Source organism: Lissotriton helveticus, chromosome 6 (genome assembly GCF_964261635.1).
Source record: "Lissotriton helveticus chromosome 6, aLisHel1.1, whole genome shotgun sequence".
Lineage (NCBI taxonomy): Eukaryota > Metazoa > Chordata > Amphibia > Caudata > Salamandridae > Lissotriton > Lissotriton helveticus.
The window spans coordinates 1,887,259,516-1,887,284,495 of NC_136067.1; positions in this window are offsets into that span (position 1 = coordinate 1,887,259,516).

A 24,980-nucleotide genomic window follows, 5' to 3' on the forward strand; every position below is an offset into this window, starting at 1 on the left:
CAGTACCACAAGCTCCAGAATGCATGTTACTAGGCTCAGAGAAATAATGGATGGGTATCAGACTATACCAGTATCTCTTGTGACATTAGACTGTTTACTACACAATCAATCCTGGTTCATACATGATGGTGATTTCTAAACATATTGTATCTACTTTGGTATGTTGGCACTATCCTATTGGTAGCTGTGTTGTTGCAGAAAGGTCCATGTGGCTTCCTCCTGCCACATCCTCAGGCATCAGGGTCATCGCAGGACTTTTGCATTGGGGTGTGCAGCGGCTCAGTTGATGGTTCCCCAAAAGTGCAATTAACTATAACAAAAGTTATTGTACGGGAAGGGCTGAAGAAATATTACATGCAACAATGGACATATTTAAAGAAAGACTATGAAGAGGCTCCCTAGGGGCATATGTATCAAAAAAGCTATTTGCGATTCTGAAACAGCGATTTTTAGCGAATCGCAATTTGAGAATCGCAAACCATGATGTAAATAAATATTTGCAATAATTTAGCGATTCCTTAAAAATTGCAGAATTCATTTGAGAACTCCACATTAGCGATTCCGTATTTGCGAATTCACAAATAAGAAATTGCAAATTTAGCAAATCTGCAATGCAGGTGCAGCTTGATGACATCACACCCAGGAAGTGTGACTGCCCATGCTGTTCCTAATTGCCTGAGGCTGTGTGAGAGGCTGGGAGGAGAAGCAAACCACTTTGGACTGCAGCACCACCAAAAACAAATGGATCCACAGAAGGATAAGGAGGAGGCTGGGAGGAAGAGGAAGCACAAATTCAGTGAGAGGGAGCAGAAGGTACTCCTTGAAGAGATGATCCATAGCCATGAGTTGCTGTTTGAGAAAAAATCACTTTGTATCCCAGAATCACAGAAAAGAAAAATATGGCTGGACATACAAGCAAAGGTGAATGCCATTGGTGTAACCGAGCGCTCCACTGCTGACCTACGCAAGCACTGGTATGACGTGCGTTCCAGGTCCAAGGACAAAGTGGCAACCAGGCTTGCGGAGGTGAAGAAGACTGGCGGGGGTACAGCCACTGAGACAGAATCCACGCCCCTTGAGGAGTTGATGGAGTCCACCCTACAGCCTGAAAGTATCAGTGGTGTGGCTGACATCGACAGCTCCGACACTCCCAACACCAGAAAAGGTAAGATGCATGCAAAATCCACACTAACACATTACCAACTTAATCAGACACTCGGGAATGCCCCAAATACAAAGTAACAATGCAACTCCATTCAACATTTTTCAGCACACCCAGCAATGCATCATGGGAGATGTAGTCACACACATAATAAAGTGGAGCAATGAGACACAGCAATGTATAAGCAGTTGTAGCAAATTAGTAATGGGAAAAATGCCAGACAGTACTTAGCCAACCTAAATTCTAAAACTTTATTCAGTGAACAATATAAAGCAGAACACAAAATAAAAAGTGCTTTTTCATTCGCAGTTGAACCAGAAACACAGGCTGACCATATTGAAGCCGAGGAGGCAGCACACACAGAGGACCAGGCAGGGCAACAGAACACAGAGCAGACGACACTGCCAACACCTGTCCCACAGAGACACCGTCAGATTGTGCCTCCACTCCCACTGTTGGAGGGAGAACCAGAGTACATAGGGGAGGAGGCCCAGCCAGAGCTGGAACAGCGTGCAACACAGGTCCACAATCAGCTTCCTGTGCACCGTAGGAAAGAAACTGGCAGGAGACGCAGGCCGAGGCCACAGACCAGTGCAAATGCTGGAGAGTATCCTACAGTGTCTCCCGGCCTGGAACGTAGCATGGTGAAGGTACAGCGCCTGCAAACAAGAAGCATGAAGTCAATACATGTGTATATGTGGTGTCTGTGAACCATAACCTGACTGTCATGAAGGAGGGCATCAGAGAGCTGAATGTTAAAATAGGTGAGGGACTTAAGGCCTGTGCTGACAGCATCAGGGAAATGACAAGGGGGAATGAAAGAACTCTGTGCCACCATGAAAAGAGACCAGGCATCCAGGCGCTGGGGGAAACAACGTATCTACACCCGTCTGGACACTTATAGCGAGGCGGTCAACCGCTTGTCAAATGCCCCTTCTGTGCTGTCACGCCGCACAGTGACCATGCAGGTAGCCCTCGCCAAATTCACCCACAGTGAGACATCTGTATATCCCACTGTGTCTGAAAATGAAGGAATCATGTGTGCTGCCAGGGTATTTTGCCACTATATCAGTTATGATATATTTGGCATTGCAGAAGACCTGTATGTTGAGAGAATGGTATGATTTTCGGTTTCTGAATGCGTACTCATTGATGGAGTGGGGTGAGATGGCTACATGGGTACCATCTATGCAACCAATGACATGGGGAAATTGGGCAATCTGGTAAGAAGTCCAGTTTGGTTTGCTGCAATGCCTGTTGTGTGAAGGGGAATGTGATGTGATGTAGCCTCTGTACCATAGCATCCAGAAATACATGGAAGAAGCGCAACAGGCAACTCTGGGAGACCCCTCCTACTACTGCTATCACCCCCTGGAAGCTACCTGATGCCAGTAAGTGCAGTGAACAGAGGACCTGAACATGTGGTGGTATGGTTTATGTCCTGCGGGTGGGCTGTTCCAACATAGGTTTAGCTATGCAATCAAGTCTAGTATGGTAGCTGAGTCTAGCCTATACTTCTCTTCCTCTGTCTGCTGGAACAGAATGATGTGCACTCTGAAGACCCGTTCCTGTCGCTCCTTCTCTGTGCTGCTGCTTGAATCCGCATCCTCCTGGCTATCACATACAGCGCTGCCATTGTGGCAAGCCCTGTAGCATTGTGTGCCTGGTTAAATGGGTTGCACCTGGTTACCACCTGCTCAGAGTTGGTGGTAATAATCATGTGCAAAATTGCGTATTTCGTGAATTTGCAATTTGGTGCGAGTACCTAGTGGGTACTCGCAAATTGCGAATGTCTTCCCATTGATTCATTTGGGCCTCTAGCCCTATAGAAATGAATGGGAAGGTATTCTTTACTTTCGAATAGCAATTTGTGATTTGCAATTAAGGAATATGTAGGATTCACAATTATCATTGCGATTCCTACATACATAGCATTTTGCGAGTCCATAATAGCGATTAGCAAAAAATCACTATTAAGGCCTCGCAAAAAGGCTATTTAATACATATGCCCCAAAGATACATAGATTTGCGAATTCGCAATTTGCGACAACACTTTTTGCGATTTTTGCAAATGGCGTGTCGGTATTTGCGAGTGGCAAAACAAATTTTCAGAATGTCTGACTCGTAAAATAGGTAGTCACAATTTTTGCGAATTCCTATTTTGCACTGCGAAACTCTGTCATACATAGGCGGGAGCTATTTGGAGATCGCAAACACTGTTTTTTAGTGATTCGCAGTGTTTGCGACCTCCAAATAGCTTGATACATATGCCCCTTAAAGATCAATTTAACTCCACCACCTATGAATTAGTGTCATAATCCTAATGGAGAATGTTGCGCCAGGAGAAACTGGGCTCTGCAACAGGGTGACCCAATGCCTCTTTAGGTCAGCTTTCAGTAACCATAAGTTCAGCAAATTTCATCCTAGCAAGAACGTCATGTAGAATATCAAACCATAAAATCAACATTATTTTGAATCATGGAAGTACCATTAGAAAGGAAGCAGCAGTGGAAGGTTTTTGTAAACCATAACCTATTTGAATTTAGTTAGGAAAAATTAACACAATAGCATAGAAACACAAAACTATGATGGACGGAATGCGGAACATTGTCAAACATTCACCCCCATTCACAGATCTATGTAAAGTCCATCATGTTTTTTGCTCACCATTCCACCCCAGTTTGCACCCAGCCATATACAAATCAGTCTTGACCCTGCTCGCCATGGGAACAGTACCGCCCGAATTGCCGTGCCGGGTCCTCTCTGGACTGGAAAACAAGCATCCTGGGACCGGTTTCTAGCATCACCCCTCATCAGCCAGGCTAGCTTAATTCCAGTGGCCTAGCAAGCACAGGACCCACATCTGGGGATACCCTTCCCACTAAAGGTGACTGTAGCAACATAAAAGGATGATTCATGGAATGCTTGTCAAACATTTACCCCCCAGTCACAGATCTGAGTTAAATCCATTGTTTTTTTGCACACAATGCCAGCCGTTTGGACCCAGCCATATGCAAATCAGTCTTGATGCTGTCACCATGGGAACAGTCCAGCCCGAACTGTCAGGCCATGTCCTACCTAGACCGGAAAAAAATCATCCTGGGACCAATTTCTGGGTATCATCCCTCATCAGCCAGGCTAGCTTGAATCCAGTGGCATAGAAAGCACGGAACCCATGTCTGGGCATACCCTTCCCACTAAGGGTGACTACAGCAACACAAAAAGATGCTGGACGGAATGCTGAACATTGTCAAACACCCCCAGTCACATATCTGGGTTAATTTCATTGTTTTTTTGCTCACCATTCCACCCCACTTTGGATGCAGCCATATGCAAATCAGTCTTGATCCTGCTCACCATGGGAACAGTCCAGCCCGAGCTGCCAGGCCAGCCCGAACTGCCAATAAATGAAAGGATCTCTCTGTATGCAGATGTTATGCTGTATCTGGATGACCGGTCTGCCCACCTCTGGACAGATGGAACCACTGGCCAAATTTACTAAGCTATCAGGTCTTGCAGTAACTGCAAGAAAAGAATGATGATACATTCTTGGCACATGACTGTTCCTCGATTAAGTACAGACACTTGTGCATATAAATCATATTTAGTGCTAGCGCTTTATTAGAAAATGTGCACAATTTATTGAATGAAAACGGATGTGTTAGTTCCTTTTAAGTTATGCTCTTAAAACTTTGCTGCTCATTTTAAACATTAATTTCAGCTGGGTTGCCAAGCACAATGATATCTGTATCTTACGTATTCCAACTTCTCTTATTATCCATTTATATTCTTGATGCCCAATGGTCTACATCTTGCATTGTGTTACATCGGACACCTTTCGGGGCCCCCGGGGCTCAGCCCTGGAGGCTGCGATTGATCATTTCCCTCTGATATCCCAGGGCCCGTCCTACTATGGCTCTAAAACGGGCCAAACAAAACCTCTTCAGAACTTGACCCTCAGAGCTTGCAACAGCAAGCAGTCACAGGCTTTTTAGGGAGGTAGTGTGGGGGTACACAAACTCAGCAATCTCTAAGCAGTGCAATAACTCAGTGTCCAATACTTTACTTTCATAAAAGAGAAGTACGTTATTCTACACACTTAAAATGTTATACTTTACAACACCTAAAACTGAAAAGTTCACGTAGTGGAGCTTGGGCTATTGGGCATTGCATCCTGCCCGACCTCACCCAAATCATGGGGGAATGCCTGAACTTGGCAAGTCTAGCTGGGGTTAAGTGTCTCTATGACAAGATTCAAGACGTATGTGCTAATCCCCTCATTTGACATTTTTAGGGGCTTATTTACAAGCCCCTTGCGCCGTCCGTGCGTCACTTTTTGTGACACACCGGCGGCGCATTGTGCTCCCCCATATTTACAAGAACATGAAAAGCCAGCCTGCATGGCTTTTCCTGTCCTTGTAAATACGGCCTCTTTACACGCCGCACTTTAAGTGGAAGGGGAGTTCCATGGGTGTTGCTGTCGGTGTTCCCATTGAACCTGAAACATTTCCAGATTTATGTGAAATCGTGAACCAGAAAATGCATCTGAATGCTACACCTCCCCAGGGAAGGCGTAGGGAGGCGCAACGAGGAGAAATGTATTCATTTCTCCTCTTTTTTTCCTCTTTCTTTACATGCTGCATTCTTCAGCACACATAGAACGAGGAAATCGCCTCTTATGATCATTTATGTGCAGGGAGGTGTCCCTTCCAAAACATAAACAATAATTAAAATAAAAGATGTTTTACAAGTTCTGTGCGTGCTAATGCAGCACACATAGAAATTGAAAAATGCCGTTTCAGATTGTTTCTGTGCAGGAAGGGAAACCTACCCAGGTCAATGGAAGCCTGCACTTGCTCTCAACCGAGCTGGGTGGAGAAGTTTATAGTGCGCATGTGTGGCTGGCCATCACAAGACGGCCGGTCGAAGAGAAATGCACACTTTAAACAGTGCACAAGCAGCCCTCTGCCCACCACTCCTTCCTGCTGCTATTCAGCTGACCCCACCCTGTGCTGACCCTTGGTTCAGGTTAGAATGATGAAAAATAAGATGGTAATAAATTGCCATTTTATTTTTCATTTCTTGGACTTTGGGGACATTTCTGTCGGGTGACGCTCCTCCGCTCCAATGGAGGAGCTGCCCCTGTTCATTATTCTAACTCGCTCATACACTCAATACATGTACCACACGTGTCACATGCACACACATAACATACACTTGGGGTGTTTGGGTTATGATCTTTGTTAGTGCATAAAAGCTGAACTTTACATGAGTGAGCCAATAGGTCTCTGCTGCAGTGACACAGTTACAAAGGTCTAGTCAAAACTACTGGGTCATTAAACATGTTATGCTGCCACACCAGCTGCACATGCTGAACCCGGTAGTCCTCTGCAGTTGAATTAGAGCACGCTTGATGTACCCCTCCAGGCCAAAGGACAGGTTCAGAACCTGTGCCTTCGAATACAAACTAAATTACAATGAGGCTGGGGATACAATCAAATGTCAGGATCCCAGATACCAGGGTTGTGTGACGGTACAACATTGGCAAATGCTACGCATGCCTATGCCTCGAATTTTCTAGCACGCATGTTTTACCGCAATTATGCATTTACATCGCATGCCAATACCACGCATTGTTTTTATATTTAAAAACAATGTATTTGTGGGGAGAGACCCCCCACCCACCCAACTTACCTTACATTTGTGGTATTGGTATGTGATGTAAATGCACAATCGCGGTAAAAAAAAAGTGTGCCAAGGAATACTAGGCAAATGCATACGATGTATTTACCTCATAGAGAAGTAGAGAAATAGAGAAGTGTGGCTCAATGGTTAGAGCGGCAGACCCTGATGCAGTAGTCTGGCTGGGACCAGGGTTCAATTCCCGCCTCGGCGGGTCTCGGGCGCAATTTCCTCGGACCTGATAATTCTTGCCTCGGTGCCTATTCTAATCATGAGTCCCACTCTGCACCTCTCGGCAATAGCTTGCTTAATCTCTACAACGGCCCCAACAACGCTGAGGACGCCAGACTTCACCTTGGGGGTGCCCAGGAGTGGGCTCCTCACAGGGAAAGGCCAGGAAGGGTTCCTCAGCGCTATTCGTACAAGCGCCGAGATGCCTACGGGTGCCCTATACAAGTGCGTAATCATTTCATTGTAAAGGCTGTTTGCCGATACCAGGCACTCACGGTCTCAAAGGCTATATTTAGTGACTGAAGATTAGTAATTTCAGCCACTGCATACTGAAACATACTCATGCCCTGACCATATTTTCACTTTACATACCTTCGTTTTGCAAACTTGTACTGCACTTACTCTTTCAGTGCCTACGTGTCCTCTACATACCTGCCGTCTATACACTTGTATCTTGCAGACATGCACATTTCTTACCTGTGCATAGCTACTGCTTACCTCCCTGCACTAATTGACTCTTGAATGTCTCTTGGTTGCTGCCTGTATCCGGCACAGGGACAATTTGATGTGTTTCTTGAGCTTCGACTGCTGAGGAAGCAACACAAAAGACATTCAGGTCACAGCGCACCTGAGTTTGATGACTAACTGTTAGATGCATCAACGTTCGATTTTGCAAGTCCTTAATTGCGAAGTTTAAGGATTGACATTTAGGGACTCGCAAAATCAGATGCATGTAGGATTTGCTAAAATATTTGCAATTCCTAAATATTCCTTATCTGCGACTCGCAGAGTGCGATTCGCAAATAAGGAATGACATCTCATTGATTCCTATGGGCCGAGGCCCATAGGAATGAATGGGGAGGAAATCTCAATTTGCGATTAGCAATTAGCTAATCGCAATTTGAGAATGCGATTTCAAGGGTGACGGGTGTCCAAAGGACACCCTGTGGCACCCCTTAAATTGACCTGGACACTGGTATTGCGAACACACATGTCCCAAGGACATGTGTGTGTGTGACATACAACTTTGAAAGATGCACTTTAGTGCATTTTTCACAGTTTTCGCTATTTACCATGAAGTTTGATTTCACAGTAAATAGCGACCCCTATCAGCGAAATCGCTAGCTATTTTACATTCATGCATTGCATTTAAGGAATCTCAATTTGAGATTCCTTAAATGCAATCGCAAATAGCGATTTATGCATTTGGGATGATGCATCCCAAATGCATAAATACCGGTCGCAGAGGGGCAGATTCTGAGAATCTGTCCCTTTGCGAACGGTATTTCGCTTGATGCATCTAGCTGTAAGTTCCTTCTTACAAGTTAAGGGCTAAATTCCAATCCCTGTGCAAACAAGAGTTTGTGCAGGGGTGGGAATTATGAGCTGTGTGCTTATTACCACACCCTTGCAGTTTTCACCCAATACATTCTGAAAGGCCAAACCTTCTGAAATTTATTAGGGGCAAAAGGCCATGAAAAAAGGCAAAAGGCACAATTTGGTTACTCATAAGTTGAAAACTCTGAATAGGAGGTATTTATCTCACATAATAAATACCTCACCCCGGGGTAATAGCATACATATGGCAAACACCTCACCCTATTCCTCACAGCCTGTAATGAGGGCCTAAGTGGACTGATCCACCCACTGCAGGGCTCTGCGATTAGGCTGCAAGATTCAAGCTCCTGCATTTCCACTCAGGCTTTCCTCCTGAGGTTTGTAAAACGACTGAGTACTGTAGAGTTGGATAAAAAAAAACAACACTTCTCTACCTATATTCCCAAGACACAGTTCGAGACAAACACGAGCACTACAAATCTGTCTTTTATCAAGGGGAAGTAAGATGCGCCAAATTTGCTTTGTTGTATTTATTTGAAATTATGAAAAATATGTGAAAAATTCCATGAAATGTAAATTTGGCAAGTGGCACTCTATTTTAGTGCAAAATATATCCTTGCATCACAAAAAACACAAGTGCTGAAAAAAACAGCTGCTCGTGCTCTGGCTGTTAGTGTGTTTCCATGCTATCGTCCTAGATTTTTACCTGTGCGGTCTTTAATTAGGCGACCAGGTGTAAACCTGTAATTTTCGGGATTTTAGGAAGCAAGGGAACCGCGAAATTCTGCAAATGCACAAGATTATACCAGTGCATTGTAAATTTTGTCCAGACCTACTTTTTAGGTCTCGCCTGTCGATGCGCATGCGCATCGAGCAAGGCGAGAGTATTGGCACTTATCCGCTCTTTATCCACACTGCAAGGAATCGTGGCGATTCCTTGCAGTGCACGAGAAATTTAAGCTCAATGCGCATGCGCATTGAGCTTAAATGCGCGTGCACATGCCCCCAGCCGCCTGCCTTGCCTACTCTCTCTCACAGCCTCCCCCAGCTCCGCCCCCTCACTACTTGATTGCACGGCCGCTAGGCCGTGCCTCCCCTACTCTCCTCCCCCCTCCTCCTCCTACTCTCCTCCCCTGCCTGCCTGCCGTGTCGCACCTCGCACCTCTCCCCTCTCCGCCCCCTCCCCTGCCCGCCGTGTTACGGTGAAAGGCTTGTCAGTAATTTGCAGGCATTCACTTGCATTCCTCGCATCGCTGTTCTAGAGCGCGCGCTTTAACGCTCCTCCCCATCCCCCAACACAGAGCTCATCTCACAGCCGGACCTTTTCACCTTGCCGAGCTCTCTCCAATTTGTTCTCTGGGGTAGGTCTTTACTGTAAGGGGCTCGGGTTGTGTCGCTATGCCCAGCTGTCCTCTGCTTCCTTTGATGCCCCTGTTTGACATGCACTTTCCATGCACTTTACATGCGGATTAAACAACCTCCGCTGCCCTGGGAGACGCAAGAGCACTTAAATTGCCTTCACCAGGCCCAGAGTCCATCGACGTCACCACCAAGCCGCGCTAGGATTGGAGCCAGCTCTGAGAGTTATTTTTCACGACCACAGATCCAGGAAGAGCCACGCACCCTGTGAGCAGCTAAAATAATGAACCCGAAACCACCAGCCGGGGCTGTAAAATCACACGACAGCCAGTCGTCTGCAAGCAGTCCGGAGCTTCCGTCTTCTCGGTGAGTCTGTCCATGCTTTTTATGACAGTGAGTCACAATAGATTACAGTGGGCTCACAGGAACACACCACACAGGCAGAGCAATATATTTCATATGTTTGTAAGTGGGACTTTAGCCCTAAATGTATTTTTTCTTCGCCTCAGTGCTTGTTTTCTTTTCTTTATCCCATGTCCCTCCTCCACTCAGCCCCCATGTCTCTTGCCCCGGTACCCTTTGCACCGTCGGTTTTACCCACTTCATGTCTCCTCTTCCAGTTCGTCCCTCGGGTTTCCGGTTCCTGTTCCCCTGGCACTGCCTGTTGTACATATCTCCTGCCCCCAACCAGCCAGTTCCTGTCTCTGTCCCCATGGCACGTTCTGTTTTTAGTGTCTGTATCACCTGCCCTCTCCTCCAGTCAGCACCCACATCTTTTGTCCCAGTTTCCCCAGCACTGTGTTATCTATTGACTGATCCGCTTCTCTTGTCTACTGCCCCTGGTACGATTGATTTTAACTGTCTCCCGTCCCTACCTTCGGTGAATTTCTGTGTCTTCTGCCCCTGTGTCCCTGGAACTGCCTGTTTCCCTCTCGCTCTCTCCGGCTCGGTACTCTCGGTTTGTGTTACCTGTTGAGCCTGCAGCCTCCCTGCTCTCTCTATCAGTACGCTGACTACAGATGAGCGCAACAGTTATTAAAATGTGAAATTTACCAGCAACGCTATGTATAAATTGTTGCGTTCCTCAAAGACATTTATCTTTTTGTCATCCAGTGGAGTCTTTCCTGCTAGGATCAACAGAGCAGCTTTGTGGTACAGTAATTAGTCACACCATAAACTGGTTTCCAGATTAGTAACTGTGAAATTAAAAGACCATCTTATTTATGAATTTATAAAGCCGAATATCTACTTCAAATAAATCATGGAACCAGGGAGACATTAGTGATGATTTAATGGAAAGGAAGTGTCTCAGTAATGCTGCATTTAGACACCGACATTAACTTTGGTCGGGCTTTTGTTACTGTGTTTTCAAACTGTTATTGCAGCACATTCTTTCATCCACCAGCGAGGTTTAAAGGACACTCCACAACCACAGTGGCCTCCGTACGTCTGTGGCAATAAGTCAGACATTATTGCTCTTGTATAATTCCTGCCCTTCGGCAGTATCTTTTCGAACCAAACATAAATGTTCCTTTAAATATTTTACAGAAACGTGTTTTTAATGGTAAGAAATCAGTTTCAGAAGTCCTACAAATTGTCATACTCTCAAAGTACTTCTCGAGAGCGGGCTCTTGGTTTTGGTGGAGTGGCGAGAGGGTTGCTTTTTAACAACATTTCGCTCCAGTCTTGGATTCAGTTCTTTGTTTTGTAAATAGTTGCCTTTTTACCTCCTGTTGACTGCTGACGTTCATATAATATTTGTATTTCTGCAGGAATTTCGGTAGATGTCAATACCTTTGGAACATTTAGCACATTATTCTCAGCAATAGTGCTCCATTTAGCAACCATCCTGTGACCTTCGGGAATAAGCTGTGAAGTGCTTGTTAACTCCCACAAAGTAGCTACCCACATTAGGCACAGAAATGGCGGAGGCATGCTCTCACCAATTCTCAAATGAGGAAATGGCAAATACTACAATCTGTAACAGGCAACAAAATGGAGCCTCCGTTTTAAAACGTAGCATACAAGTACTGGTGTGCTAACACTCATGATGATTGTTGTATTATTGAACACCTTAGGTGTTTAATAATAACGGGTAACAAGGAGTTGCTTATGAACCAGTACAGACGTTGAAGTGAATGAGAGCATTACAGTTTACAGCTTTTACAGATCTGCAGTTTCTGGTATCTTAGGTGTTTTATGTGTACACTAATGTGCATGCAGGCCTTCATGTGAGTTCAGACTAATGGTTATACAAAAATGCTTTACATAAAAATTATTCGCCTTCACTCTATCTATCTATCTATCTGTCGCCCTCACTCTATCTGTCGCCCTCACTCTGTCTGTCGCCCTCACTCTGTCTGTCGCCCTCACTCTGTCTGTCGCCCTCACTCTGTCTGTCGCCCTCACTCTGTCTGTCGCCCTCACTCTGTCTGTCGCCCTCACTCTGTCTGTCGCCCTCACTCTGTCTGTCGCCCTCACTCTGTCTGTCGCCCTCACTCTGTCTGTCGCCCTCACTCTGTCTGTCGCCCTCACTCTATCTGTCTGTCTGTCTATCGCCCTCACTCTATCTATCTATCACCCTAACTAACTCTATCTCCCTCCCTCTATCGATCTATCGCCCTCCCTCTATCGATCTATCGCCCTCCCTCTATCTATCTATCGCCCTCCCTCTATCTATCGCCCTCCCTCCCTCTATCTATCACACTCACTCTATCTATCTATCGCATCCCCACAGCATCACTCAGGGGCACCACAACATCAATCTGTGCAAACATTTAACAACAACTGGTTCAAATATGTTCTCTCAATGTTTCAAACTTTATTACAAATGTTACAAAAAGATGTTAATATTTCACTTCTGTTCTTGGATTTTCGTCACAATAAAATACACTGAACATAATCTTCACATAAAGTTTTTTACAAAAGTTTAAGCTATTGCCATTATAAATTACAATCACTTTTATTTAAGTATTAATTATTAAAAAAAAATGTAAAAGCCATTGTTATTTGTAATATCAATACATCTAAGTCACGTAAATACAACACATGTTGCATTACAAATGCTATAGGTATCACATGTGCAAAAGTTAAAGCTATTGGCATTGTAAATGACAAAGCTATTAATTTTGCAATTTTCAAAACCAGCACATAAATAAAAAAAATTGTCATTTACAATACCAATAGCTCAAACTTTCCTAATGCGAGACCTATTGCATTGCAAATGCTTGTTTGTTTTGTAAGTTCTAGGGGCCCTTAAAGATTCGGCCGGATGTTTTTATTGCAGCATCAGCTTTGGTACACACAGCCAGTTGAGTCTGGATGCAGAATACTGTCTAACTTTGTAAACAAAACCGCTGGCCTGAACCTTTCCCCACAGATGGCTCAAGTCGACCCCATTTGTGTTGTTTTTAATGGAATATATGTAGGCAGCTGGTTTCTAAAACAAAGAAAGGACTATTATACTGGTAGTTTATCCATCTTTTTGTCAAAGGCGCAGTCTTTGGTTTTCTTTTCAAGTGCAGCTGTTCCCACCATTAGTGGTGGATTTTCAGGATATGAGTCAATTTTCCGCATCAACTAAAGTTTAGCATCAAAAGAGCAGAAAGGGCCGGAAGTCAATGCTAACGATTAGGCTTTTCCATTATCATCATTTTATGAGCAACAGAGAACAGCTGTGTGTGATCACACCACCAGGTGTCTGCCTTCCTCACACACGTTCAAAAACCGTGTAAAGACCCGAGCAGTGTTGGGACCAGACTAGACACCCATGGAGCCAGAGACAGGTGTCAGAGGCAGCATGCCCTGCTCTAGCCCTTCTGCTCTGCCCAATCCCTCCTTCCTTCAAGCTTCTGTGTCACTCATTCTGTCCTCGGATTACTCAAGGATTTTGCACCTGGATTGGAATTCCAAGATGTGCAGACATTTCTGCGCCTGCCGTTTTTTCTCTGCACCATTTTCACCAGGTAATGCCTGGTGTAATTTGTATTGGGAAAATCACAATAATTCCAGCTTTTCCACTACTGAACGGTGGAACACACAGAGTATTATCACTTTATTCATCTCCCCGAGAAACAGAACTCAAAAAGATGTGATACTCCTGCCCGTGCAAAAAATCTATGCTTTGGGCGGTGCAATTGTTACCAGGGCCGTGAAGGGGAACTTAAGACAGCCCTGGCAAAAATGCTGAAACCAGCCCTGCTCCCTTCATCTCCTCGCTCTGTCGCTCGCTTCCATCCATCCACTCTCTTTCATTCCTTCTTCCTCCTCTCAGATAGCTTGATTCATTTCAGGCCCTCTCTACCCCTCTTTGTCTCTGTCTTGAAGCCCAGCGTGCCTGCAATTAATCTTGGGGAGCTGGGGAGAGTGACAGCCTCCATTCGCTCCGACCCACTGGGAAATGCCCGGTGGACTAAATGGCCAGTCCGGCCCTAATTGTCACATACGTTTACTAGCAAAGGAAAGGATACAAGGCCTACAGCAATGGTAAACACCGCAAAAAAAAGCAGGTACCCGATAAACCTGACCCAGAACTGTGCCAGAATTGTTTTTAAAACACTTTTTATTGACTTCTTTGTAGTATTGAAAGTTACATTCTTGAGGGTAAAGCACTACTAAAATGATGTAACAATTCAAGGTGGTTTGCTGTCATTTCTAAATTCGTCCCTGTAAGCAAAGAGCAGTCCTTCCCAACTATCTGCTCTAGGGTATATCTGAGACCCCAGGGGCCCTCTCTACAGAGGGCCATTACCTTGCTTCTGCCCATGGTATGACAAAGGCTCTTTTAGATAAAAAGCTGCTGTCCAATTTCTTGCGATGGCATCGATTATCCAGTACTAATAGCAAATGTAAAAATCTATTCTCAACTTTGTGACTTTTGCGGTGCCTAAAAAGACTTCAGAAGCGGCATCCCGTGTTGTAAAGATCCCTTCGATCGGTGATTGAGGCTTTCACCCCAGAGGTTTCCCTCCAGCAAGCACTTCCCACCTGAGAATCCTAGAACATATTCTTCATGTCTGCCCCTGGAGTCTGGCATCTGGGACAGCTGGAGCCTAATGCAGGGTACATCTAATGTAAGTGTTCAGGTTATAGGTATGCCTTTGTGAAACACATCAAACTAAATGACTTGGGACCTGCTGTTACAAGACGTTGTATGGGTGCCAGTCATTTTTTCTCCCATGCTTTCTGAGTGGAGCATGGGGTGGATTTGAGGGGTGATAGTTATGGTTGTTTTATAGCATTTCGAGGAGATGTGAAGTAGACAGGGAGGGGGCAACCTCTCGGGTAGGGTAGCCTGAGAATGAACAACTCCATAAAGTTGTCTCTACCTAACTGTAGTCAGAAAAGAAGAACTTGTGTTTGCGGAGACCAGCCAGCCTGTGACAGACCCACTGTAATTGTCCTGACAGGTAATAATGTTCAAATTTGGGAGCATCCAAGCCGTCTCGGTCTTTTGGTAGCCTCACCTTAGCTAGGGAGACTTGGCGTCTATTGGGACTCCAAATCAAGTAACCTAGAATGCTGTACAGGACGTGAAAATATTTCCTGTGGACACAGAAAGGCACATTTGAGAAGGAAGAGTGTAAACATGATCATTTTGGACAGTGATCCTACCTCAACAATGAAGATGTGGAAGGCCTGGAAGGCCGTCCGAAAGTTAAGGGATGAAAGGGGAATAGTCCTGACTTAGCTCAATTGACACTCAGGACAGAAACTGTTTTTGAGGTTATTTAATATGCGAGATATTAGCGCAGACATTGAGAATATATTACATCATGTATGTGTTTTGGAGAGATTCATATTTCGACGTGGGCAAAATGTGCATCAGACTAATACCCATTTATGCTCTCGTGGAATTAGAAGGTTTTGGAGAGAGCTAGGACACTGCACTTCGGTTCTTGAGCGGGTCAATGCCTGCACGAACATGCACAATTTACTAAAAATATTCGAAGTTGAGTTAGACTTGAAAACACGTTCAGAAATGAGTAGCAAGCACACTGAAGGAACATTTCTACATCTCAACGTGATGCATTACTGGGAACTCTTGATAAGAATCAAGATCTGAAGGTTACAGAAAGGTCAAGTGAAACCACATTGGCAGAACATGTTCTTGTGGATTAGGGCATCAGGGGATTTTGAATTATAAACAGCCAAATCGGTAGCTAAAATGTGTTAGTCAACTGCGAGCATGAAGGCAGGATTTCGAAGAAAGTAGCGGCTGGAGCAGGGAATATAAATCCCAAAATTCACAGCAGTGTAACAACCCATAAATCAGTATTATCTATGGCCCACAGGCAGGGTGACCCACAGTTGAAGTGGATGAATTAAAGGCCAGCAGACCAGCTCAATGAATGTGCGCACAGCTACTCCAGAGTGGGTTCAGGTGGTATGGGCTGTGGGTAGGGCAAAAAAAGAACAAAAGAAAAGCAACTAAAGACCTACAGTTAAGCAGCAGAGCCAGGTTTTCATTCTCCTGCAGCCTGAGTTCATAGGATGTATGTCGTTACAACGCATGCTTTTTCCACGCATGCCTTTACAACGCAGGTTTTACAAAACAAGTTGTTACAACGACTTGCGTTGGGGGGCGCTGGATAGTGAATAGTTTAATTTACTATTCCAACTCCAGTCCCCGTGGATAGTAGGGAAGGTTTTGGATAGTAAATTAAACTATTCCCTATCCTACAGCGCCCTCCAGCACAAGTCGTTATAACGACTTGCGTTGTAATTCCTGCGTTGTAAAGGTACTGCGTGGAAAAAGTTTGGTTGTAAAGGATGTTTCCCCGAGTTCATAATTCCAGGGGAAGCTGATTCCTCACCTTCGCAGCCAGGAAGATGAAGGAACCCCCTCCCATATTTGTGCTCCTGGTTTGCAGCTCTACCACCAAATAATTGTTTTTAACTTTTGACTCATTTGAATCCCATCTTCGAAACTTACTCTCACAACCTGTAAAGCGCTCTGATACCCTCAGGTCCAGCTAGTGCTATATAACCCCCCTCGCCCCCAATAAATGACTAAATAAAGCTGCTGTTGCCGAGCCCAGTGTTCTTTCAGGAGAATAGCAGTAGCAGCTCCCTTTCTTAGCTAGTGGATGGTCAGGGGGAAGGAGAGAGGAGTGGGGGTGAGGGGAATATAATACATTTAAAAAAGCACTTACCTGCTGCTGTGCTGCCGGCCGCCGTCTCGGAATTCTTCTGCTTGGGGTCCCTGCATACTGCTCAGGCCCCTAGATGCCAATCAAGGCACTCCTCTCATGAGAGCAGCTCCGTGATTGGCCTGAGCAGGCTTGTTTAACGCTCGCTCGCGTCTTAGGAGCCTGTGCCCCTACTATACCCAGCTGTACAACACAGCTCGGGTGGAGAGAGATCAACGTGCTCATGACGGTTTGGACAGCCTTATATAGCAGACTAGACCATCATGCACACTTTACACTGTACTGCACTGCTCATGGCCCGCCCCACCCAGACTTGGCTGCCTGCAGCAGAAAGAACAACAAAATGGTTTTATTATCACTTTATTTTTCCTGCGTCTGTCTGCTGCCTGGCACTCAGCAGGGGGTGGTGAAGCTCCTCTGCCATAGTGGAGGAGACACTTCTGGGCAATGATCTGTCAGTGAGAGAAACAGGGCTTGCCAACAAATGTGCTTACTTGACCTGGGCAGTAGATTTGTAGAGGAACCACTTCTTGTTTCAGCAAGCAGTGGAGAGATCTTAAAAATGGGGAGATCGATGTTCTTCTTGGAAGTCTCAAAATAAGGAAAGCAGCGGCATTATGGACAATCTGGAGCCGACCAAGCACGGCTTCTACCATCGGTGTGATAAGCATCAACTGGTAAGAACCCTTCGTTCTGTCGTCTCTTTTTACCTGTCTTGCCTAGACTCCCCTGAAGTATGTGCCTCTGCATTTTTTTGCTTCTCTACATTGCCACTGCACTCGTGGCTCTCTCCTCCCCCCACCATCATCCCTACTACCCTCTTTCTACTCTACAACAATGTTAACCAAGCGAGTGAAAGTCGGAGCCAACTACTACAAGATCATTTACCCTTCCAACCTTTCCAAAGTCTCAGAAAAAAAGTTCACTCATAGCACCCTTGAACAATTTCCTGATTCTCTTATCATTGGCAATTACCACAGCGGCTGGTATGGAAGGCTTAAAACTGACCTCGTTTTCTTGACTAACAACATCTCATATTGGCCCATCATCTTAAACAACTCATTTGACGTTACATCATCCTCCAGAATCCCGCACGGTTGCCAACTAAAAATTTCCCCCTCAGCTTTCTTCAATGGATCACTCACTATCTGCCTTTACAACAACGGTAAGGTCATGATTCAAGCTAGAGACATGTCTCTCTCTTTTTGACCACTTATTTGCATCCCTTCTCACCATCCCTGTCATTCCGCTTCCTCCTCACTCTCCTATGGAATCCTCTCTCACAGGGCCGGCTCTAGGCTCATGGTGGCCCTGTGCTGGGAGCGTAGGTGGTGGCCCCGGAAGAGGGGGTCCGGACGGGGCAGAGCTCAGGAAGGTGTTTTAATAATACGTCCAGAAAAGTCGTTAGATGACCAGTACCTGCGGCTGCTCCTACCCTTCCGAATTCGTCTCAGAACGATACAATTTAGGAGGAGGAGGGCATTGTGACACACGACATGAGGGACTGGGCGCACAGACAGCTGCAGTGCCAGGGCCATGACAGGGGCACCGGACCCCCACAACCCCCCACAGCGAAATAATCGGTGGCTCTTTGCCCGAAAACAGTAATATCGATGCCATATCGAATATGGTGTCTTACGCTTGGCGGATGGCCACGTCCGTTGCAGACACTGCATAGCCACCTCGTGACACAACAAGCGTTTAACTTTTGTCGAAATTTGCTCACATGTGTCTACGGGACGCCCCAGCTGAGGAGTGAGGTGCTCTGGCAGAGCTGGGTGAGTCCCAGTAACAGACAGCAGGAATGCTAGAGAGAGAGATAGCAGCGAGTTCCTTCCCGTGGAGTAACCATAGGTGCTCTCCGCGCTCCATCGGGGCCCGCGCCTGGCTTTGTGAAACTGAAAGCGCTCGGGTTGGCCCGGTCGCTCCCCTGCCCCCCGAGCTCTAGGGTCCCCCATGAGTCGCTGGGACTTGCAGCCATATTTCAACTGTCTGCCACTTAATAGTGCAGAAATACCCTTTCTCTCCACCTTTATTGGCACAGGCGGAGCAGGGGGCCTAAAGAAATCAATCACCACCAGTTTACATGGGAGGCCGCGCCCGCTGCCACTGACTGGATGACAGACAGCGGCCTACGAGTCGATGGATGCGGCACCGGCAAATTGAATGCGGTGGGCCCCCCTCGGAGAAAGTGTCAGTGATTCCAAAATGTAATACTCGGCAATGATTAGGCCTTCCGCTCAGGCCCCCCTGCAAAGCACAATGAGGGCCCCCCCCCCAGTGGCCGGCCCACCACCTACCACTTTGCCCCACCGACAAAATAAGCAGCCACTTAAAGCTGTATTTTCAGCACTTATCTGTGCATACTTCGATCAGCAAATACAAATAGAATGCACTTTAATTGCCTTCTAGGGCTGCCTGAATGATGAGATCCATGACTGATAATTAAAGGGAATAAAGACAGAAAAGTCACATTACAAATGAATACATACTTTTTTATTTATAACCCTATTTATTGCCAAGACGAGGTATTTCCAAGCTCTTTAAACACATGGCTGGCATGTGCCCCCTCCAAAAAACACCCAACCACAGCAGCACGACCTTTTGAATAGTGAAAGAAACAAGACGCCTTGAAATCCGACCCCTAATAGGAGAAGCTCCACAGTAGCACATGCTTGAAAATGCAGGAGGCCTGAGCCTGCAATGGGAGGGGGTTATTGTTAAACAAATAGGCATGTTCATTAAAAAAATAATCATATCTACAACTACAGGGGGTACAATGAGGTCAGCACACATGCTGCTGGTAGCCCTGTGAGTGGAGATGGGGCTGGGGAAGACTCACCCATCTCGTCCTCATAGCTGCCAAGGTTTCAGATTACCATGCGTGACATTTTCATAATTTCAGTGTAATTATGAGTGACATTTCAATGACTATGAGGGACACTTTCTTGCAAGCAAAATTAAGCAATGAAGACGATCAACACATGTAAATATCAGAAATAACACCACAAAGAGCGTTCCAATCGAAACACGTCAGTCTTTTGAATAAACTACTACGGCAACTATATCTCACAATGCAAGCTTTCCTCCGTGTGTGACCACGACACTTTCGCTCTCTCTATCCCTCTCCTCTCTATCCTTTTATCCCTCTCCTGTCTCTTTTTATCCCTCTGCCCTCTGTCTCTTTTTATCCCTCTCCTCTCTCTCACGCGCTCGCTCTCTATCCCTCTCCTCTGTTATTATCCCTCTCCCCCTCTCGCACGCACTCTCTCTCTATCCCTCTCCTCTCTAACCTTTTATCCCTCTCCTCTGTCTCTTTGTATCCCTCTCCCCCTCTCGCACGCTCTCTCTCTCTCCTCTCTATCCTTTTATCCCTCTCCCCTCTCTGTCTCTTTTTATCCCTCTCCTCTCTCACATGCTTGCTCTCTAGCCCTCTCATCTCTGTCTTTACCCCTCCCCCCTCTTGCACGCTCTCTCTCTCTATCCTTTTATCCCTCTCCTGTCTCTTTTTATCCCTCTCCTCTCTGTCTCTTTTTATTCTTCTCCTCTCTCTCATGCGCTCGCTCCCTATTCCTCTCCGTCTCTTTTTATCCCTCTCCCCTCTCGCACGCTCTCTCTATCCCTCTCCTCTCTATCCTTTTATCCCTCTCCTCTCTATCCTCTCTAGCCTTTTATCCCTCTCCCCTCTCTGTCTCTTTTTATCCCTCTCCTCTCTCACGCGCTCAATCTCTAGCCCTCTCCTCTCTGTCATTATCCCTCTCCCCCTCTGCACCAGGCTGCACTGTTTGTTTTGATATGAAAACATTAATTTTGAGTCATGTGTTCTCGATAGAGGCCATATCCGTCAAGAAAAATGAAAACATTTTTGGCAAACAGCTACGCATCTGCTCTAACTCAGCCTTACCTTGTGCAGTCTAAGTTGCTGCTCCAAAAATCCCAGCAACACTCTGTACTAGCCGCTTCTCTTGGGCCTACCTCCTTTCACAGAGCAAGGCACCTGCTCCGGTCTTTTTTAGGTCTCGCGACCTATCGATGCGCGCAAGCGCATCGAGCGGAGCGAGAATTCAAGTGGCCAAAATCCTCTTCAAACTAAGGGCTTTCAGCCCCGCGGTTTTCTTGCAGTTCACGTGAATCACGTGAGCAAACATGCACGCGCATTCACGGCCAGGGCTTCTCCTCCCCTAATTATTCATGGCCGGCCGCAGGCCGGCCGTACTTTCAGTTTCCCGCTTCTCCTCCCCTAATCATTCATTCCCGGCCGCTCACAGCACATCAAAGGGCTTCGCCCAGCGTGCGCTCTGCATTCTCTCTTCTATCAACAATATTCCCTCCCGTGCTTCCCCACGTACAGCTATTAACTGCATCCGTTTCCTTAGCAGCATTCGTGACCTTCCATCCTGCCTGCTGCAGTCACTGTTCTTTCCCTTCATTTGTTCATTCTGGTACTGTTCTCATGTACTCGCCTGTCAGAGTATTTCTAACTCTCCCTTCTTTTCTTCCTACATCTAAAGCCGATTTCTTTTCTGTCCCTTCTCATCCAGTCCAGCTGGGTCTGCCCTCTACCACTTTCTATTTTCTCGGTGATTCTGCGCTTCTCTCGCTCATTCACTTTCTGTTTCTCCATCGCCTCCCACGACCTCTCTCTGGTTGTCCTCGCTATCTCTCGCACTCCCACGTTTTTTCTTGAGTTTATCCCTCTCTTTCTCGCGCCTCATCTCTTTCTTTTCCCACTCATTCATTTCCCTCCCTCTCTTGCCTCCTGACTTTCCTTCTCCATGCTCTTTCCTTCGCAACTCTACTCTTGTTACTTTTCCCTTCTACCCTTCTCTAGCTGTCTCCTTTCTTGCCTCGCATTCTCTTTCTCTATATTTTCTTTTTCTCCTGCTCCCTTCTCTCACCCTGCATATCCTCAATGTATATATGTCATCCATCAATGTATATATGTCGTCCACTCTCTCCTACACCCCACTCCCTCCTACACCCCACTCCCTACAAGACGTACGCATTTAGTATATAAAAGTATGCAGATGCATTTGCATAAATATTCCCGATTGTGCGCGTTTGCAATATGTGCGAGATGAGCAAGACATTGGAAACAGAAACATCAAGGCATTGTATTTCCAGTGATTGCTTGCAATACGCCATTTTATTTTCTATAGAATAAAGAGGATCATGGTAATTTTTACAAATTGCACCACATTTCCAATTTACATGTGTATGCGGATTGCTCCAACCCCCCTGCCCCCTCACTTCCTGGCCGCAGCAGCGCGCAGTGCCGCACTGCAGTAAAGTTGTAAATACCTTCCGCAGCTGTCTGCCAGCCTGCAGTGAAATACTGTCTTTGTTCGACATTTCTCTTCTCAGGCCGATCGTAAAACTTTCCAGCCCCAACGCCTCACTTTAAAACACACCCCGTTTAACAAAACAAAGCTGCAACCAGGCCTTTTGGCTGAAACGATTTCTACTACCACAGTTATTGTACTAAAACTATTTCCAGTTTAGGTCACTTAAAGATTCTGGCCCCCGTGCTTTTTTTTGTTTTGAACTGGCAAACTCGTATTTTCTTTGCCTCCAAGAATAAACAATATAAACTTTGAAGTGGCATTTTGTTTCAAGTGGTTTTTGTCACACCTCCGTCACAGCATGCCTGTGTACTTCAAAGGCTTATCACTTCACACGGCCGGCCGCAGGCCGTGCAACCAGAGCACTTCAGTTGGTGCGCAGCCCCCCTCCCAGCACTGCCTTGTTACTCTCGGCAGCCGTGAGTCCCTAAACACTTTTTATATTTAATTAGCAGCAGCAGCATTTCTCCTGCGCCAGGCCACATCAAAGGCTCTGTGCCACTTTCACCCACACAGCAACACTTACAGACACGCAACGCCACTCACACCCACGCAAGCCCACTATCATCCACGCAACACCACACTCACCCACGCAACGCCACTCACCCAAGCAACACCACTCACACACGCAACGCAACTCATCCACGCAACCCCACTCATCCACGCAACCCCACTCATCCACGCAACCCTACTCATCGACGCAACGCCACTCATCCACGCAACGCCACTCACACACGCAATGCCACTCACACATGCAAAGCCACTCACCCACGCAACACCACTCACCCACGCAACACCACTCACCCACGCAACACCACTCACACATGCAACGCCACTCACCCACGCAACGCCACTCACTCACTCACTCACGCAAAGCCACTCACACCCACGCAGTGCCACTTTCACCCACACAGCACACTTTCAGACACGCAACGCCACTCACACCCACGCAAGCCCACTATCACCCACGCAATGCCACACTCACCCAAGCAATGCCACTCACCCAAGCAACACCACTCACACACGCAACACAACTCACCCACGCAACGCCACTCATCCACGCAACGCCATTCACACACGCAACGCCACTCACACACGCAACGCCACTCACACACGCAACGCCACTCACACACGCAATGCCACTCACACATGCAACGCCACTCACACATGCAACGCCACTCACACATGCAACGCCACTCACACATGCAACGCCACTCACACATGCAACGCCACTCACACATGCATCGCCACTCACACATGCAACGCCACTCACACACGCAACGCCACTCACACACGCAACGCCACTCACACACGCAACGCCACTCACACACGCAACGCCACTCACACACGCAACGCCACTCACACATGCAACGCCACTCACACATGCAACGCCACTCACACACGCAACGCCACTCACACACACAACGCCACTCACACATGCAACGCCACTCACCCACGCAACGCAACTCACTCAAAGCCACTCACACACACGCAGTGCCACTTTCACCCACACTGTGCAGTGCACAATAGGTCTCGCAGTCGGAAAGTTGGAGCTATTGGTTTTGTAAATGACAAAGCCCTTTATGTTTTTAAAATGAAAACAAAAATAAAAGGCATTGTTATTTGCAATTGTAATAGCTCCAACTTTCCTACTGCGAGACCTATTGGCAACGCCAGTGCTTGTTTTACTGGTCACGACTTATTGCGCACTTTTAATTGTTGCGCTGCAAATGTGCATGACTGACATTAGTGGTCCTGCTCTTTGCTTCTCTGAGGGTGTTGTCTCGACTTTACTCAATTTTTTTAATGCTCATCTGTATACATGACAGAAAATAGGGTCCATTAATACTGCGGAGACCTGTACAGCTGCGATGAGAAGCAGCCTCACTCTGCCTGTACCTCGTCACACACAGGCTCCAGCACTCTCCCTCGACCGGCCCTCCAGCTCGGAAATAATTATTTACTGGCAGGGAGGGGGCAGCCATAGATATTTTAGCCTCACTGCAACAGGCGGCCCGGCAGAAGGTGCAATCCGATCAGTAGTGCTGCCAGCCAGCCGAGCACCATGATTCCGGTGGCACTGCTGCTGCCTGCAAACCAGTGAGCTCTGCAGCCAGCCTCTACCTCCCAGTTGGTTCCCTCAAAACCCTGGCAGCAGGACGTGACCTTACGTCCCCACTCCCCCCTTCCGGCACCATGGCCAAGTTGTAACACGCAGCTCCTCCCCATGCCGTGCCTCCCTCCCCTCCCCAGTTCGGAACTTCATGGCACTTTGTCTCTCCTCATAGTGCCTGTGTGTGTCCCTAGTAGGTTTTGCGCAAAAATGAACCCCCTTTACACTTTCGGCCTTTCTAGCTGCTCCACGGCCGCGGAGGGGCCCCTCGGAGCCAGAGGCCGACAAATCCTGCCAGGGGGCCGCCAGTGCCACGATGTATCAGATCCTGCCGATCCGATCCTCGTCGTGGCGGCCCCTGGGGTTTGGCGGCCCTGTGCAGGTGCACACTTTGCACATGCCTAGGGCCGGCCCTGTCTCTCACTACACACTCACCTTTCCCAAGCCACATGGACCCTATAAGGCCGATACCCCTAAGGGTACAGAATTCCCCTCCCGCCCATTCCCACCCTTCATTGCCCAAAGCTTCCCCTCCACTCATTCTCTCCATCCGGGACTTTATCCTCAAGACCCTGTCCCAGCCATTGGTCAGCTCTCTCATT